The 16,851-nt window shown below is 56.3% G+C and overlaps 1 long non-coding RNA gene across 1 annotated transcript in view; it reads right to left on the reverse strand.

The window, feature by feature from the left end:
* Window positions 1–961: 961 nt before the first annotated feature.
* Window positions 962–16,851, reverse strand: part of LOC144955252 (uncharacterized) — a 25,578-nt gene continuing 9,688 nt past the window's right edge. The window contains exons 2-3 of the long non-coding RNA XR_013641575.1: window positions 4,585–4,817; window positions 962–1,026 (exon numbers count right to left, since the gene is read on the reverse strand). This is a non-coding gene — a long non-coding RNA (uncharacterized LOC144955252). The remainder of the gene's footprint in view (window positions 1,027–4,584; window positions 4,818–16,851) is intronic.

Below are 16,851 nucleotides of genomic sequence, written 5' to 3' on the forward strand. Positions count from 1 at the left end.
TCACCCACAATCCAACCCACTCACCCACCCACTCACCCACCCACTCACCCACAATCCAACCCACTCACCCACCCACTCACCCACCCACTCACCCACCCACTCACCCACTCACTCACCCACCCACTCACTCACCCACCCACTCACCCACTCACTCACTCACTCACCCACCCACTCACCCACTCACTCACTCACCCACTCGCTCACTCACTCACCCACTCACTCGCTCACCACTCACCTACTCACTCACCCACCTACTCACCCACCCACCTACTCACCCACCTACTCACCCACTCGCCCACTCACTCACTCACTCACTCACCCACCCACCCACCCACTCACCCACCCACCCACCCACCCACCCCCCACCCACCCACTCACCAACCTACTCACTCACCCACTCACCCACCCACTCACCCACCCACCCACCCACCCCCCACCCACCCACTCACCAACCTACTCACTCACCCACTCACCCACCCACTCACCCCCCCCACTCACCGCCACCCCCCCCCCACCCCCCACCACCCCCCCACCACCCCCCCCCACCCCCCACCCCCACCCCCCACTCACCCACCCACCCACCCACTCACCCACTCACCCACCCACCCTCTCACTCACCCACCCACCCACTCACCCACCCACCCACCCACCCACTCACCCACCCCCCCCCCACCCCACCCGCCCCCCCGCACCCCCCACCACCCCCCCACCACCCACCCACCACCCACCCCCCCCCCACTCACCGATGGTGAAGACCAGCACAGCCCCCCCAATGAGCGTCCACATCGGCCTGCGCCCCCCCCCAGCCCCTCCCTTCCTGCCCACGGGGGGGGGCTCCTCCAGGCAGAACTGGGGGGAGGCGTGGGGGCGGCCCCTCCCCCCTCCCCCCTCTTCGTCGTGGCCCCGCCCCTCCTCCCCCCCCCCACCCCCTCCCCCCCCCCCCTCCTCCCCCTCCTCCTCCTCCTCCTCTGTTGGATCCCCGCCGGCGTTGGAGTAACGTGAATAGGGGGCAGCTCGCAGACCCAGCTACACCACACAGAGAGAGAGGGTGGGTGGGTGGGTGAGTGGGTGGGTGGGTGGGTGGGTGGGTGGGTGGGTGAGTGGGTGAGTGGGTGGGTGGGTGGGTGAGTGGGTGGGTGGGTGGGTGGGTGAGTGGGTGGGTGGGTGAGTGGGTGAGTGGGTGGGTGGGTGGGTGAGTGGGTGAGTGGGTGGGTGGGTGGGTGAGTGGGTGGGTGGGTGGGTGGGTGAGTGGGTGAGTGGGTGGGTGGGTGAGTGGGTGAGTGGGTGGGTGGGTGGGTGAGTGGGTGGGTGGGTGAGTGGGAAGGTGAGTGGGTGGGTGAGTGGGTAGGTGAGTGGGTGGGTGAGTGAGTGAGTGGGTGGGTGGGTGAGTGGGTGGGTGGGGGGTGAGTGAGTGGGTGGGTGGGTGGGTGAGTGGGTGGGTGGGTGAGTGGGAAGGTGAGTGGGTGGGTGAGTGGGTAGGTGAGTGGGTGGGTGGGTGAGTGGGTGGGTGGGTGAGTGGGTGGGGTGAGTGGGTGGGTGAGTGGGTGGGTGGGTGAGTGAGTGAGTGGGTGGGTGGGTGGGTGGGTGGAGTGGGTGGGTGAGTGGGTGAGTGGGTGGGTGGGTGAGTGGGTGGGTGAGTGGGTGGGTGGGTGAGTGGGTGAGTGAGTGGGTGGGTGGGTGAGTGGGTGGGTGGGTGGGTGGGTGGGTGAGTGAGTGGGTGGGTGAGTGGGTGGGTGGGTGAGTGGGTGATGAGTGAGTGGGTGGGTGGGTGGGTGAGTGGGTGGGTGGGAGTGAGTGAGTGGTGGGTGGGTGGGTGGGTGGTGGTGAGTGAGGGGTGAGTGGGTGGGTGGGTGGGTGAGTGGGTGGGTGGGTGGGTGAGTGGGTGGGTGAGTGGGTGGGTGGGTGGGTGGGTGAGTGGGTGGGTGGGTGGGGTGAGTGGGTGGGTGGGTGGGTGGGTGAGTGGGTGGGTGAGTGGGTGGGTGGGTGAGTGGGTGGGTGAGTGGGTGAGTGGGTGGGTGGGTGAGTGGGAAGGTGAGTGGGTGGGTGGGTGAGTGGGTGGGTGGGTGAGTGGGTGGGTGAGTGGGTAGGTGAGTGGGTGGGTGGGTGAGTGGGTGGGTGGGTGAGTGGGTGGGTGAGTGGGTGGGTGAGTGGGTGGGTGGGTGGGTGAGTGAGTGAGTGAGTGGGTGGGTGGGTGGGTGGGTGGGTGGGTGAGTGAGTGGGTGGGTGGGGTGGGTGAGTGGGTGGGTGAGTGGGTGGGTGGGTGAGTGGGTGAGTGGGTGGGTGAGTGGGTGAGTGAGTGGGTGGGTGGGTGAGTGGGTGGGTGAGTGGGTGGGTGGGTGAGTGGGTGGGTGGGTGGGTGAGTGAGTGGGTGGGTGGGTGAGTGGGTGAGTGGGTGGGTGGGTGAGTGGGTGGGTGAGTGGGTGGGTGGGTGAGTGGGTGGATGAGTGGGTGGGTGAGTGGGTGGGTGGGTGAGTGGATGGGTGGGTGGGTTTGAGTGGGTGGGTGAGTGGGTAGGTGAGTGGGTAGGTGAGTGGGTGGGTGGGTGGGTGAGTGGGTGGGGTGAGTGGGTGGGTGGGTGAGTGGGTGGGTGGGTGAGTGAGTGGGTGGGTGAGTGGGGTGAGTGGGTGGGTGAGTGGGTGGGGGTGGGTGGGTGAGTGAGTGGTGGGTGGGTAGGTGGGTGGGTGAGTGGGTGGGTGAGTGGGTGGGTGGGTGAGTGGGTGGGTAGGTGGTGGTGGGTGGGGGGTGAGTGGGTGAGTGGGTGGGTGGGTGAGTGGGTGGGTGGGTGAGTGGGTGGGTGGGTGAGTGGTGGGTGGGTGTGTGAGTGGGTGGGTGGGTGGGTGGGTGAGTGGTGGGTGGGTGGGTGGTGGGTGGGTGGGTGGGTGGTGGTGGGTGGGTGGGTGAGTGGGTGGGTGGGTGGGTGAGTGGGGTGGAGTGGGTGGGGTGGGTGAGTGGGTGAGTGGGTGAGTGGGTGGGTGGGTGAGTGGGGTGAGTGGGTGGGTGGGTGGTGAGTGGGTGAGTGGGTGGGTGGGTGGGTGGGTGAGTGGGGTGAGTGGGTGGGTGAGTGGGTGGGTGGGTGAGTGAGTGAGTGGTGGTGTGAGTGGGTGAGTGGTGGGTGGAGTGGGTAGTGAGTGAGTGAGTGAGTGGGTGAGTGGTGAGTGAGTGCTGAGTGGTGAGTGAGTGAGTGGTGAGTGGGTGAGTGAGTGAGTGGGGTGAGTGAGTGAGTGAGTGAGTGAGGTGAGTGAGTGAGTGGTGTGAGTGAGGTGAGTGCGTGGGTGCGTGAGTGAGTGAGTGAGTGAGTGGGTGAGTGAGGTGAGTGAGTGAGTGAGGTGAGTGGGTGAGTGAGTGAGTGAGTGAGTGGAGTGAGTGTGGTGAGTGTGAGTGGGTGGTGAGTGGTGAGTGGTGAGTGGTGAGTGATGTGAGTGGGTGAGTGAGTGTGTGAGTGGAGTGAGTGTGAGTGAGTGGGTGAGTGAGTGTGTGGTGAGTGGTGGTGAGTGAGTGAGTGAGGTGAGTGGTGAGTGAGTGAGTGGGTGAGTGAGTGAGTGAGTGGGTGAGTGAGTGGTGAGTGAGTGGGTGAGTGTGAGTGGTGTGGTGAGTGTGGGTGAGTGAGTGAGTGGGTGAGTGAGTGAGGTGAGTGAGTGGGTGAGTGAGTGAGTGAGTGGGTGAGTGAGTGGGTGAGTGAGTGAGTGGGTGAGTGAGTGAGTGAGTGGGTGAGTGAGTGGGTGGTGAGTGAGTGAGTGGGTGAGTGAGTGAGTGAGTGAGTGAGTGGGTGAGTGAGTGAGTGAGTGAGTGGACTGAGTGGGTGAGTGAGTGAGTGAGTGAGTGGGTGAGTGAGTGGGTGAGTGAGTGAGTGAGTGAGTGGGTGAGTGAGTGAGTGAGTGGGTGAGTGAGTGAGTGAGTGAGTGGAGTGAGTGAGTGAGTGAGTGGGTGAGTGAGTGAGTGAGTGAGTGGGAGTGAGTGGGTGAGTGAGTGAGTGGGTGAGTGAGTGAGTGAGTGGGTGAGTGAGTGAGTGGGTGAGTGAGTGGGTGAGTGAGTGAGTGGGTGAGTGAGTGAGTGAGTGGGTGAGTGAGTGGGTGAGTGAGTGAGTGGGTGAGTGAGTGGGTGAGTGAGTGAGTGAGTGGGTGAGTGAGTGGGTGAGTGGGTGAGTGAGTGGGTGAGTGAGTGGGTGAGTGACTGAGTGGGTGAGTGAGTGAGTGAGTGGGTGGGTGAGTGACTGAGTGGGTGAGTGAGTGGGTGAGTGAGTGAGTGACTGAGTGGGTGAGTGAGTGGGTGAGTGAGTGGGTGAGTGAGTGAGTGACTGAGTGGGTGAGTGAGTGAGTGGGTGAGTGAGTGGGTGAGTGAGTGGGTGAGTGAGTGAGTGGGTGAGTGAGTGGGTGAGTGAGTGAGTGACTGAGTGGGTGAGTGAGTGAGTGGGTGAGTGAGTGGGTGAGTGAGTGGGTGAGTGAGTGAGTGGGTGAGTGAGTGGGTGAGTGAGTGAGTGGGTGAGTGAGTGAGTGGGTGAGTGAGTGAGTGGGTGAGTGAGTGAGTGAGTGGGTGAGTGAGTGGGTGAGTGTTCCAGTCCCGTGGTGACCTCCTCCTGCTGCTCACCCTGCTGGCCAGTTGCCTCGCGAGAGCGGCCATCACGAGCCGCTGTCACCACGGCGACGATGACGATGATGACGATGATAACGACGATGACAATGATGACGATGATGACGATGATGACGATGACGATGATGACGATGATGACGATGACGATGATGACGATGATGACGACGATGATGACAATGATGATGACGACAACGATGACGACGATGACGATCACCAAGTCACTCCACTTCCTGGTGGGCAGAGACAGACAAATACAAATAAATAAAGACACAAATAAATAAATAGACACAAGTGTGTGTCAGTGTGTGTGTCAGTGTGTGTGTGTGTGTCTGTGTGTGTGTCTGTGTGTGTGTCAGTGTGTGTGTCAGTGTGTGTGTGTCAGTGTGTGTGTGTGTCTGTGTGTGTGTAAGTGTGTCTGTGTGTGTGTGTCTGTGTGTGTGTGTCTGTGTGTGTGTCAGTGTGTGTGTAAGTGTGTGTGTGTGTGTGTCTCTGTGTGTGTGTCTGTGTGTGTATCTGTGTGTGTGTAAGTGTGTGTGTGTGTCTGTGTGTGTGTGTCTGTGTGTGTGTGTCTGTGTGTGTGTGTCTGTGTGTGTGTCAGTGTGTGTGTGTCTGTGTGTGTGTGTCTGTGTGTGTGTGTGTGTCTGTGTGTGTGTCTGTGTGTGTGTCTGTGTGTGTGTGTGTGGTGAGTTTGTGGGTCTCTGTGTGGTGAGTCTGTGGGTCTCTGTGTGGTGAGTCTGTGGGTCTCTGTGTGGTGAGTCTGTGTGGTGAGTCTGTGTGGTGAGTCTGTGTGGTGAGTCTGTGTGGTGAGTCTGTGTGGTGAGTCTGTGTGGTGAGTCCGTGTGGTGAGTCTGTGTGGTGAGTCTGTGTGGTGAGTCTGTGTGGTGAGTCTGTGGGTGTCTGTGTGGTGAGTCTGTGGGTGTCTGTGTGGTGAGTCTGTGTGGTGAGTCTGTGTGGTGAGTCTGTGTGGTGAGTCTGTGGGTCTCTGAGGTGAGTTCGTGGGTCTCTGTGTGGTGAGTCTGTGTGGTGAGTCTGTGTGGTGAGTCTGTGTGGTGAGTCTGTGGGTCTCTGTGTTGTGAGTCTGTGTGGTGAGTCTGTGTGGTGAGTCTGTGTGGTGAGTCCGTGTGGTGAGTCTGTGTGGTGAGTCTGTGTGGTGAGTCTGTGTGGTGAGTCTGTGTGGTGAGTCTGTGTGGTGAGTCTGTGGGTCTCTGTGTGGTGAGTCTGTGTGGTGAGTCTGTGTGGTGAGTCTGTGGGTGTCTGTGTGGTGAGTCTGTGTGGTGAGTCTGTGGGTGTCTGTGTGGTGAGTCTGTGTGGTGAGTCTGTGGGTGTCTGTGTGGTGAGTCTGTGTGGTGAGTCTGTGGGTGTCTGTGTGGTGAGTCTGTGGGTGTCTGTGTGGTGAGTCTGTGTGGTGAGTCTGTGGGTGTCTGTGTGGTGAGTCTGTGTGGTGAGTCTGTGGGTGTCTGTGTGGTGAGTCTGTGTGGTGAGTCTGTGGGTGTCTGTGTGGTGAGTCTGTGTGGTGAGTCTGTGGGTGTCTGTGTGGTGAGTCTGTGTGGTGAGTCTGTGGGTGTCTGTGTGGTGAGTCTGTGTGGTGAGTCTGTGTGGTGAGTCTGTGTGGTGAGTCTGTGGGTCTCTGTGTGGTGAGTCTGTGTGGTGAGTCTGTGTGGTGAGTCTGTGTGGTGAGTCTGTGTGGTGAGTCTGTGTGGTGAGTCTGTGGGTCTCTGTGTGGTGAGTCTGTGTGGTGAGTCTGTAGGTCTCTGTGTGGTGAGTCTGTGAGTCTCTGTGTGGTGAGTCTGTGTGGTGAGTCTGTGTGGTGAGTCTGTGGGTCTCTGTGTGGTGAGTTTGTGGGTCTCTGTGTGGTGAGTCTGTGGGTCTCTGTGTGGTGAGTCTGTGGGTCTCTGTGTGGTGAGTCTGTGGGTCTCTGTGTGGTGAGTCTGTGGGTCTCTGTGTGGGTCTCTGTGTGGTGAGTCTGTGTGGTGAGTCTGTGGGCCTCTGTGTGGTGAGTTTGTGGGTCTCTGTGTGGTGAGTCTGTGGGTCTCTGTGTGGTGAGTCTGTGGGTCTCTGTGTGGTGAGTCTGTGGGTCTCTGTGTGGTGAGTCTGTGGGTCTCTGTGTGGGTCTCTGTGTGGTGAGTCTGTGTGGTGAGTCTGTGGGTCTCTGTGTGGTGAGTCTGTGGGTATCTGTGTGGTGAGTCTGTGGGTCTCTGTGTGGTGAATCTGTGGGTCTCTGTGTGGTGAGTCTGTGGGTGTCTGTGTGGTGAGTCTGTGGGTCTCTGTGTGGTGAGTCTGTGTGGTGAGTCTGTGGGTGTCTGTGTGGTGAGTCTGTGTGGTGAGTCTGTGGGTCTCTGTGTGGTGAGTCTGTGTGGTGAGTCTGTGGGTCTCTGTGTGGTGAGTCTGTGTGGTGAGTCTGTGGGTCTCTGTGTGGTGAGTTTGTGGGTCTCTGTGTGGTGAGTCTGTGGGTCTCTGTGTGGTGAGTCTGTGGGTCTCTGTGTGGTGAGTCTGTGGGTCTCTGTGTGGTGAGTCTGTGGGTCTCTGTGTGGTGAGTCTGTGTGGTGAGTCTGTGTGGTGAGTCTGTGTGGTGAGTCTGTGTGGTGAGTCCGTGTGGTGAGTCCGTGTGGTGAGTCTGTGTGGTGAGTCTGTGTGGTGAGTCTGTGTGGTGAGTCTGTGGGTGTCTGTGTGGTGAGTCTGTGTGGTGAGTCTGTGGGTGTCTGTGTGGTGAGTCTGTGTGGTGAGTCTGTGGGTGTCTGTGTGGTGAGTCTGTGTGGTGAGTCTGTGGGTGTCTGTGTGGTGAGTCTGTGTGGTGAGTCTGTGGGTGTCTGTGTGGTGAGTCTGTGTGGTGAGTCTGTGGGTGTCTGTGTGGTGAGTCTGTGTGGTGAGTCTGTGGGTGTCTGTGTGGTGAGTCTGTGTGGTGAGTCTGTGTGGTGAGTCTGTGTGGTGAGTCTGTGGGTCTCTGTGTGGTGAGTCTGTGTGGTGAGTCTGTGTGGTGAGTCTGTGTGGTGAGTCTGTGTGGTGAGTCTGTGTGGTGAGTCTGTGGGTCTCTGTGTGGTGAGTCTGTGTGGTGAGTCTGTAGGTCTCTGTGTGGTGAGTCTGTGAGTCTCTGTGTGGTGAGTCTGTGTGGTGAGTCTGTGTGGTGAGTCTGTGGGTCTCTGTGTGGTGAGTTTGTGGGTCTCTGTGTGGTGAGTCTGTGGGTCTCTGTGTGGTGAGTCTGTGGGTCTCTGTGTGGTGAGTCTGTGGGTCTCTGTGTGGTGAGTCTGTGGGTCTCTGTGTGGGTCTCTGTGTGGTGAGTCTGTGTGGTGAGTCTGTGGGCCTCTGTGTGGTGAGTTTGTGGGTATCTGTGTGGTGAGTCTGTGGGTCTCTGTGTGGTGAATCTGTGGGTCTCTGTGTGGTGAGTCTGTGGGTGTCTGTGTGGTGAGTCTGTGGGTCTCTGTGTGGTGAGTCTGTGTGGTGAGTCTGTGGGTGTCTGTGTGGTGAGTCTGTGTGGTGAGTCTGTGGGTCTCTGTGTGGTGAGTCTGTGTGGTGAGTCTGTGGGTCTCTGTGTGGTGAGTCTGTGTGGTGAGTCTGTGGGTCTCTGTGTGGTGAGTTTGTGGGTCTCTGTGTGGTGAGTCTGTGGGTCTCTGTGTGGTGAGTCTGTGGGTCTCTGTGTGGTGAGTCTGTGGGTCTCTGTGTGGTGAGTCTGTGGGTCTCTGTGTGGTGAGTCTGTGTGGTGAGTCTGTGTGGTGAGTCTGTGTGGTGAGTCTGTGTGGTGAGTCCGTGTGGTGAGTCCGTGTGGTGAGTCTGTGTGGTGAGTCTGTGTGGTGAGTCTGTGTGGTGAGTCTGTGGGTGTCTGTGTGGTGAGTCTGTGTGGTGAGTCTGTGTGGTGAGTCTGTGGGTCTCTGTGTGATGTGAGTCTGTGGGTCTCTGTGTGGTGAGTCTATGTGTCTCTGTGTGGTGAGTCTGTGTGGTGAGTCTGTGTGGTGAGTCTGTGTGGTGAGTCTGTGTGGTGAGTCTGTGGGTGTCTGTGTGGTGAGTCTGTGGGTGTCTGTGTGGTGAGTCTGTGTGGTGAGTCTGTGTGGTGAGTCTGTGGGTCTCTGTGTGATGTGAGTCTGTGGGTCTCTGTGTGGTGAGTCTATGTGTCTCTGTGTGGTGAGTCTGTGTGGTGAGTCTGTGTGGTGAGTCTGTGTGGTGAGTCTGTGTGGTGAGTCCGTGTGGTGAGTCTGTGTGGTGAGTCTGTGTGGTAAGTGTGTGTGGTGAGTCTGTGTGGTGAGTCTGTGTGGTGAGTCTGTGGGTGTCTGTGTGGTGAGTCTGTGTGGTGAGTCTGTGGGTGTCTGTGTGGTGAGTCTGTGTGGTGAGTCTGTGGGTGTCTGTGTGGTGAGTCTGTGTGGTGAGTCTGTGGGTGTCTGTGTGGTGAGTCTGTGTGGTGAGTCTGTGGGTGTCTGTGTGGTGAGTCTGTGTGGTGAGTCTGTGTGGTGAGTCTGTGTGGTGAGTCTGTGGGTCTCTGTGTGGTGAGTCTGTGTGGTGAGTCTGTGTGGTGAGTCTGTGTGGTGAGTCTGTGTGGTGAGTCTGTGTGGTGAGTCTGTGGGTCTCTGTGTGGTGAGTCTGTGTGGTGAGTCTGTAGGTCTCTGTGTGGTGAGTCTGTGAGTCTCTGTGTGGTGAGTCTGTGTGGTGAGTCTGTGTGGTGAGTCTGTGGGTCTCTGTGTGGTGAGTTTGTGGGTCTCTGTGTGGTGAGTGTGTGGGTCTCTGTGTGGTGAGTCTGTGTGGTGAGTCTGTGGGCCTCTGTGTGGTGAGTTTGTGGGTATCTGTGTGGTGAGTCTGTGGGTCTCTGTGTGGTGAATCTGTGGGTCTCTGTGTGGTGAGTCTGTGGGTGTCTGTGTGGTGAGTCTGTGGGTCTCTGTGTGGTGAGTCTGTGTGGTGAGTCTGTGGGTGTCTGTGTGGTGAGTCTGTGTGGTGAGTCTGTGGGTCTCTGTGTGGTGAGTCTGTGTGGTGAGTCTGTGGGTCTCTGTGTGGTGAGTCTGTGTGGTGAGTCTGTGGGTCTCTGTGTGGTGAGTCTGTGGGTCTCTGTGTGGTGAGTCTGTGGGTCTCTGTGTGGTGAGTCTGTGGGTCTCTGTGTGGTGAGTCTGTGGGTCTCTGTGTGGTGAGTCTGTGTGGTGAGTCTGTGTGGTGAGTCTGTGTGGTGAGTCTGTGTGGTGAGTCCGTGTGGTGAGTCCGTGTGGTGAGTCTGTGTGGTGAGTCTGTGTGGTGAGTCTGTGTGGTGAGTCTGTGGGTGTCTGTGTGGTGAGTCTGTGGGTGTCTGTGTGGTGAGTCTGTGTGGTGAGTCTGTGTGGTGAGTCTGTGGGTCTCTGTGTGATGTGAGTCTGTGGGTCTCTGTGTGGTGAGTCTATGTGTCTCTGTGTGTGGTGAGTCTGTGTGGTGAGTCTGTGGGTCTCTGTGTGGTGAGTCTGTGTGGTGAGTCTGTGTGGTGAGTCTGTGTGGTGAGTCTGTGTGGTGAGTCCGTGTGGTGAGTCTGTGTGGTGAGTCTGTGTGGTAAGTGTGTGTGGTGAGTCTGTGTGGTGAGTCTGTGTGGTGAGTCTGTGGGTCTCTGTGTGGTGAGTCTGTGTGGTGAGTCTGTGTGGTGAGTCTGTGTGGTGAGTCTGTGTGGTGAGTCTGTGTGGTGAGTCTGTGGGTGTCTGTGTGGTGAGTCTGTGTGGTGAGTCTGTGGGTGTCTGTGTGGTGAGTCTGTGTGGTGAGTCTGTGGGTGTCTGTGTGGTGAGTCTGTGTGGTGAGTCTGTGGGTGTCTGTGTGGTGAGTCTGTGGGTGTCTGTGTGGTGAGTCTGTGTGGTGAGTCTGTGGGTGTCTGTGTGGTGAGTCTGTGTGGTGAGTCTGTGGGTGTCTGTGTGGTGAGTCTGTGTGGTGAGTCTGTGGGTGTCTGTGTGGTGAGTCTGTGTGGTGAGTCTGTGGGTGTCTGTGTGGTGAGTCTGTGGGTGTCTGTGTGGTGAGTCTGTGTGGTGAGTCTGTGTGGTGAGTCTGTGTGGTGAGTCTGTGGGTCTCTGTGTGGTGAGTCTGTGTGGTGAGTCTGTGTGGTGAGTCTGTGTGGTGAGTCTGTGTGGTGAGTCTGTGGGTCTCTGTGTGGTGAGTCTGTGTGGTGAGTCTGTAGGTCTCTGTGTGGTGAGTCTGTGAGTCTCTGTGTGGTGAGTCTGTGTGGTGAGTCTGTGTGGTGAGTCTGTGGGTCTCTGTGTGGTGAGTTTGTGGGTCTCTGTGTGGTGAGTGTGTGGGTCTCTGTGTGGTGAGTCTGTGTGGTGAGTCTGTGGGCCTCTGTGTGGTCAGTCTGTGGGTCTCTGTGTGGTGAGTTTGTGGGTATCTGTGTGGTGAGTCTGTGGGTCTCTGTGTGGTGAATCTGTGGGTCTCTGTGTGGTGAGTCTGTGGGTCTCTGTGTGGTGAGTCTGTGTGGTGAGTCTGTGGGCCTCTGTGTGGTCAGTCTGTGGGTCTCTGTGTGGTGAGTTTGTGGGTATCTGTGTGGTGAGTCTGTGGGTCTCTGTGTGGTGAGTCTGTGGGTCTCTGTGTGGTGAGTCTGTGGGTCTCTGTGTGGTGAGTCTGTGGGTCTCTGTGTGGTGAATCTGTGGGTCTCTGTGGTGAGTCTGTGAGTCTCTGTGTGGTGAGTCTGTGGGTCTCTGTGTGGTGAATCTGTGGGTCTCTGTGTGGTGAGTCTGTGGGTCTCTGTGTGGTGAGTCTGTGGGTCTCTGTGTGATGAGTCTGTGGGTCTCTGTGTGGTGAGTTTGTGGGTATCTGTGTGGTGAGTCTGTGGGTCTCTGTGTGGTGAGTCTGTGGGTCTCTGTGTGGTGAATCTGTGGGTCTCTGTGTGGTGAGTCTGTGGGTCTCTGTGTGGTGAGTCTGTGGGTCTCTGTGTGATGAGTCTGTGGGTCTCTGTGTGGTGAGTTTGTGGGTATCTGTGTGGTGAGTCTGTGGGTCTCTGTGTGGTGAGTCTGTGGGTCTCTGTGTGGTGATTCTGTGGGTCTCTGTGTGATGAGTCTGTGGGTCTCTGCGTGGTGAGTCTGTGGGTCTCTGTTTGGTGAGTCTGTGGGTCTCTGTGTGGTGAGTCTGTGGGTCTCTGTGTGATGAGTCTGTGGGTCTCTGCGTGGTGAGTCTGTGGGTCTCTGTTTGGTGAGTCTGTGGGTCTCTGTGTGGTGAGTCTGTGGGTCTCTGTGTGGTGAGTCTGTGGGTCTCTGTGTGGTGATTCTGTGGGTCTCTGTGTGATGAGTCTGTGGGTCTCTGCGTGGTGAGTCTGTGGGTCTCTGTTTGGTGAGTCTGTGGGTCTCTGTGTGGTGAGTCTGTGGGTCTCTGTGTGATGAGTCTGTGGGTCTCTGTGTGGTGAGTCTGTGGGTCTCTGTGTGATGAGTCTGTGGGTCTCTGCGTGGTGAGTCTGTGGGTCTCTGTGTGGTGAGTCTGTGGGTCTCTGTGTGGTGAGTCTGTGGGTCTCTGTGTGGTGAGTCTGTGGGTCTCTGTGTGATGAGTCTGTGGGTCTGTGTGTAATCAGTCTGTCGTTTGCAGGAATGTACCCTTAGATTAGATGCCCTCCAGATAAACTCACTTACACCCTGAGTGGGTGAGTGAATGAGTGGATGGGTGAGTGAATGAGTGGGTGTGTGAGTGAATGAGTGGATGGGTGAGTGAATGAGTGGGTGGGTGAGTGAATGAGTGGGTGGGTGAGTGAATGAGTGGGTGTGTGAGTGAATGAGTGGGTGTGTGAGTGAATGAGTGGGTGGGTGAATGAATGAGTGGATGGGTGAGTGAATGAGTGGGTGTGTGAGTGAATGAGTGGGTGGGTGAGTGAATGAGTGGGTGTGTGAGTGAATGAGTGGATGGGTGAGTGAATGAGTGGGTGGGTGAGTGAATGAGTGGGTGGGTGAGTGAATGAGTGGGTGAGTGAATGAGTGGGTGTGTGAGTGAATGAGTGGGTGGGTGAATGAATGAGTGGATGGGTGAGTGAATGAGTGGGTGTGTGAGTGAATGAGTGGGTGTGTGAGTGAATGAGTGGGTGGGTGAATGAATGAGTGGGTGTGTGAGTGAATGAGTGGGTGTGTGAGTGAATGAGTGGGTGGGTGAGTGAATGAGTGGGTGGGTGAATGAATGAGTGGGTGGGTGAATGAATGAGTGAATGAGTCAATGATTGAGTGGGTGAGGCCCAGGACCGATTGTTCAAATACTCGCTGCTGCTCCCACACTGAGTGGTGGTGGGGTGGTGGGGTGGTGGGGTGGTGGTGCTACCACCCCATCACCATCATCATCACCACTAATACCATCATCATCACCACCATCATCACCATCATCATCACCATCATCATCACCATCATCATCACCATCATCATCATCACCATCATCACCATCATCACCATCACAACCACCATCACCACCATCATCACCATCATCACCATCACCACCATCATCACCACCATCATCATCATCACCATCATCACCATCATCATCACCTTAATCATCACCATCATCACCATCATCCGACCCTGATGAGATGTTAACTACCTCGCCTGGTGTACAGGAGGTTGTAGGCTCGATCCTGACCCTGATGAGATGTTAACTACCTCGCCTGGTGATGAGTCTGTGTGGTGAGTCTGTGGGTCTCTGTGGTGAGTCTGTGAGTCTCTGTGTGATGAGTCTGTGGGTCTCTGTGTGGTGAGTCTGTGAGTCTCTGTGTGATGAGTCTGTGGGTCTCTGTGTGGTGAGTCTGTGGGTCTCTGTGTGGTGAGTCTGTGGGTCTCTGTGTGAGTCTGTGAGTCTCTGTGTGGTGAGTCTGTGGGTCTCTGTGTGGTGAGTTTGTGGGTCTCTGTGTGAGTCTGTGAGTCTCTGTGTGGTGAGTCTGTGGGTCTCTGTGTGGTGAGTCTGTGGGTCTCTGTGTGAGTCTGTGAGTCTCTGTGTGATGAGTCTGTGGGTCTCTGTGTGGTGAGTTTGTGGGTATCTGTGTGGTGAGTCTGTGGGTCTCTGTGTGATGAGTCTGTGGGTCTCTGTGTGGTGAGTCTGTGGGTCTCTGTGGTGAGTCTGTGAGTCTCTGTGTGATGAGTCTGTGGGTCTCTGTGTGGTGAGTCTGTGGGTCTCTGTGTGGTGAGTCTGTGGGTCTCTGTGGTGAGTCTGTGGGTCTCTGTGTGATGAGTCTGTGGGTCTCTGTGTGGTCAGTCTGTGGGTCTCTGTGTGGTGAGTCTGTGGGTCTCTGTGTGGTGAGTCTGTGGGTCTCTGTGTGGTGAGTCTGTGGGTCTCTGTGTGATGAGTCTGTGGGTCTCTGTGTGGTCAGTCTGTGGGTCTCTGTGTGGTCAGTCTGTGGGTCTCTGTGTGGTGAGTCTGTGGGTCTCTGTGTGATGAGTCTGTGGGTCTCTGTGTGGTGAGTCTGTGGGTCTCTGTGTGGTGAGTCTGTGGGTCTCTGTGTGGTGAGTCTGTGGGTCTCTGTGTGGTGAGTCTGTGGGTCTCTGTGAGGTGAGTCTGTGGGTCTCTGTGTGGTGAGTCTGTGGGTCTCTGTGTGGTGAGTCTGTGGGTCTCTGTGTAGTGAGTCTGTGGGTCTCTTTGTGGTGAGTCTGTGGGTCTCTGTGGTGAGTCTGTGGGTCTCTGTGTGGTGAGTCTGTGGGTCTCTGTGTGGTGAGTCTGTGGGTCTCTGTGTGGTGAGTCTGTGGGTCTCTGTGTGATGAGTCTGTGGGTCTCTGTGTGGTGAGTCTGTGGGTCTCTGTGTGATGAGTCTGTGGGTCTCTGTGTGGTGAGTCTGTGGGTCTCTGTGTGGTGAGTCTGTGGGTCTCTGTGTGGTGAGTCTGTGGGTCTCTGTGTGATGAGTCTGTGGGTCTGTGTGTAATCAGTCTGTCGTTTGCAGGAATGTACCCTTAGATTAGATGCCCTCCAGATAAACTCACTTACACCCTGAGTGGGTGAGTGAATGAGTGGATGGGTGAGTGAATGAGTGGGTGGGTGAATGAATGAGTGGGTGTGTGAGTGAATGAGTGGATGGGTGAGTGAATGAGTGGATGGGTGAGTGAATGAGTGGGTGAGTGAATGAGTGGGTGTGTGAGTGAATGAGTGGGTGGGTGAATGAATGAGTGGATGGGTGAGTGAATGAGTGGGTGTGTGAGTGAATGAGTGGGTGGGTGTGTGAGTGAATGAGTGGATGGGTGAGTGAATGAGTGGGTGGGTGAGTGAATGAGTGGGTGGGTGAGTGAATGAGTGGGTGTGTGAGTGAATGAGTGGGTGGGTGAGTGAATGAGTGGGTGTGTGAGTGAATGAGTGGATGGGTGAGTGAATGAGTGGGTGGGTGAGTGAATGAGTGGGTGTGTGAGTGAATGAGTGGGTGGGTGAATGAATGAGTGGATGGGTGAGTGAATGAGTGGGTGTGTGAGTGAATGAGTGGGTGGGTGAGTGAATGAGTGGGTGGGTGTGTGAGTGAATGAGTGGATGGGTGAGTGAATGAGTGGGTGTGTGAGTGAATGAGTGGGTGGGTGAGTGAATGAGTGGGTGTGTGAGTGAATGAGTGGATGGGTGAGTGAATGAGTGGGTGAGTTGGTGTGTGAGTGAATGAGTGGGTGTGTGAGTGAATGAGTGGGTGTGTGAGTGAATGAGTGGGTGTGTGAGTGAATGAGTGGATGGGTGAGTGAATGAGTGGGTGGGTGAGTGAATGAATGGGTGTGTGAGTGAATGAGTGGGTAGGTGAGTGAATGAATGTGTGAGTTGGTGTGTGAGTGAATGAGTGGGTGTGTGAGTGAATGAGTGGATGGGTGAGTGAATGAGTGGGTGTGCGAGTGAATGAGTGGGTGGGTGAACGAGTGGATGAGTGAATGTGTGGGTGGGTGAGTGAATGAGTGGGTGGGTGAGTGAATGAGTGGGTGGGTGAGTGAATGAGTGGGTGGGTGAGTGAATGAGTGGGTGTGAGTGAATGAGTGGGTGGGTGAATCAATGAGTGGATGGGTGAGTGAATGAGTGGGTGGGTGAGTGAATGAGTGGGTGGGTGAGTGAATGAGTGGGTGTGTGAGTGAATGAGTGGGTGTGTGAGTGAATGAGTGGGTGTGTGAGTGAATGAGTGGATGGGTGAGTGAATGAGTGGGTGGGTGAGTGAATGAGTGGGTGGGTGAGTGAATGAGTGGGTGGGTGAGTGAATGAGTGGGTGTGTGAGTGAATGAGTGGGTGGGTGAGTGAATGAGTGGGTGGGTGAGTGAATGAGTGGGTGTGTGAGTGAATGAGTGGGTGTGTGAGTGAATGAGTGGGTGTGTGAGTGAATGAGTGGGTGTGTGAGTGAATGAGTGGGTGGGTGAGTGAATGAGTGGGTGGGTGAGTGAATGAGTGGGTGTGTGAGTGAATGAGTGGGTGGGTGAGTGAATGAGTGGGTGTGTGAGTGAATGAGTGGATGGGTGAGTGAATGAGTGGGTGGGTGAGTGAATGAGTGGGTGTGTGAGTGAATGAGTGGGTGGGTGAATGAATGAGTGGATGGGTGAGTGAATGAGTGGGTGGGTGAGTGAATGAGTGGGTGTGTGAGTGAATGAGTGGGTGGGTGTGTGAGTGAATGAGTGGATGGGTGAGTGAATGAGTGGGTGTGTGAGTGAATGAGTGGGTGTGTGAGTGAATGAGTGGATGGGTGAGTGAATGAATGTGTGAGTTGGTGTGTGAGTGAATGAGTGGGTGTGTGAGTGAATGAGTGGGTGTGTGAGTGAATGAGTGGGTGTGTGAGTGAATGAGTGGATGGGTGAGTGAATGAGTGGGTGGGTGAGTGAATGAATGGGTGTGTGAGTGAATGAGTGGGTAGGTGAGTGAATGAATGTGTGAGTTGGTGTGTGAGTGAATGAGTGGGTGTGTGAGTGAATGAGTGGGTGTGTGAGTGAATGAGTGGATGGGTGAGTGAATGAGTGGGTGTGCGAGTGAATGAGTGGGTGGGTGAACGAGTGGATGAGTGAATGTGTGGGTGGGTGAGTGAATGAGTGGGTGGGTGAGTGAATGAGTGGGTGGGTGAGTGAATGAGTGGGTGTGAGAGTGAATGAGTTGGTGGGTGAATGAATGAGTGGATGGGTGAGTGAATGAGTGGGTGTGTGAGTGAATGAGTGGGTGTGTGAGTGAATGAGTGGGTGGGTGAATGAATGAGTGGGTGTGTGAGTGAATGAGTGGGTGTGTGAGTGAATGAGTGGGTGGGTGAATGAATGAGTGGGTGTGTGAGTGAATGAGTGGGTGGGTGAATGAATGAGTGAATGAGTCAATGATTGAGTGGGTGAGGCCCAGGACCGATTGTTCAAATACTCGCTGCTGCTCCCACACTGAGTGGTGGTGGGGTGGTGGGGTGGTGGTGCTACC

This window comes from Lampetra fluviatilis, unplaced genomic scaffold, assembly GCF_964198595.1.
Source record: "Lampetra fluviatilis unplaced genomic scaffold, kcLamFluv1.1 SCAFFOLD_288, whole genome shotgun sequence".
Lineage (NCBI taxonomy): Eukaryota > Metazoa > Chordata > Hyperoartia > Petromyzontiformes > Petromyzontidae > Lampetra > Lampetra fluviatilis.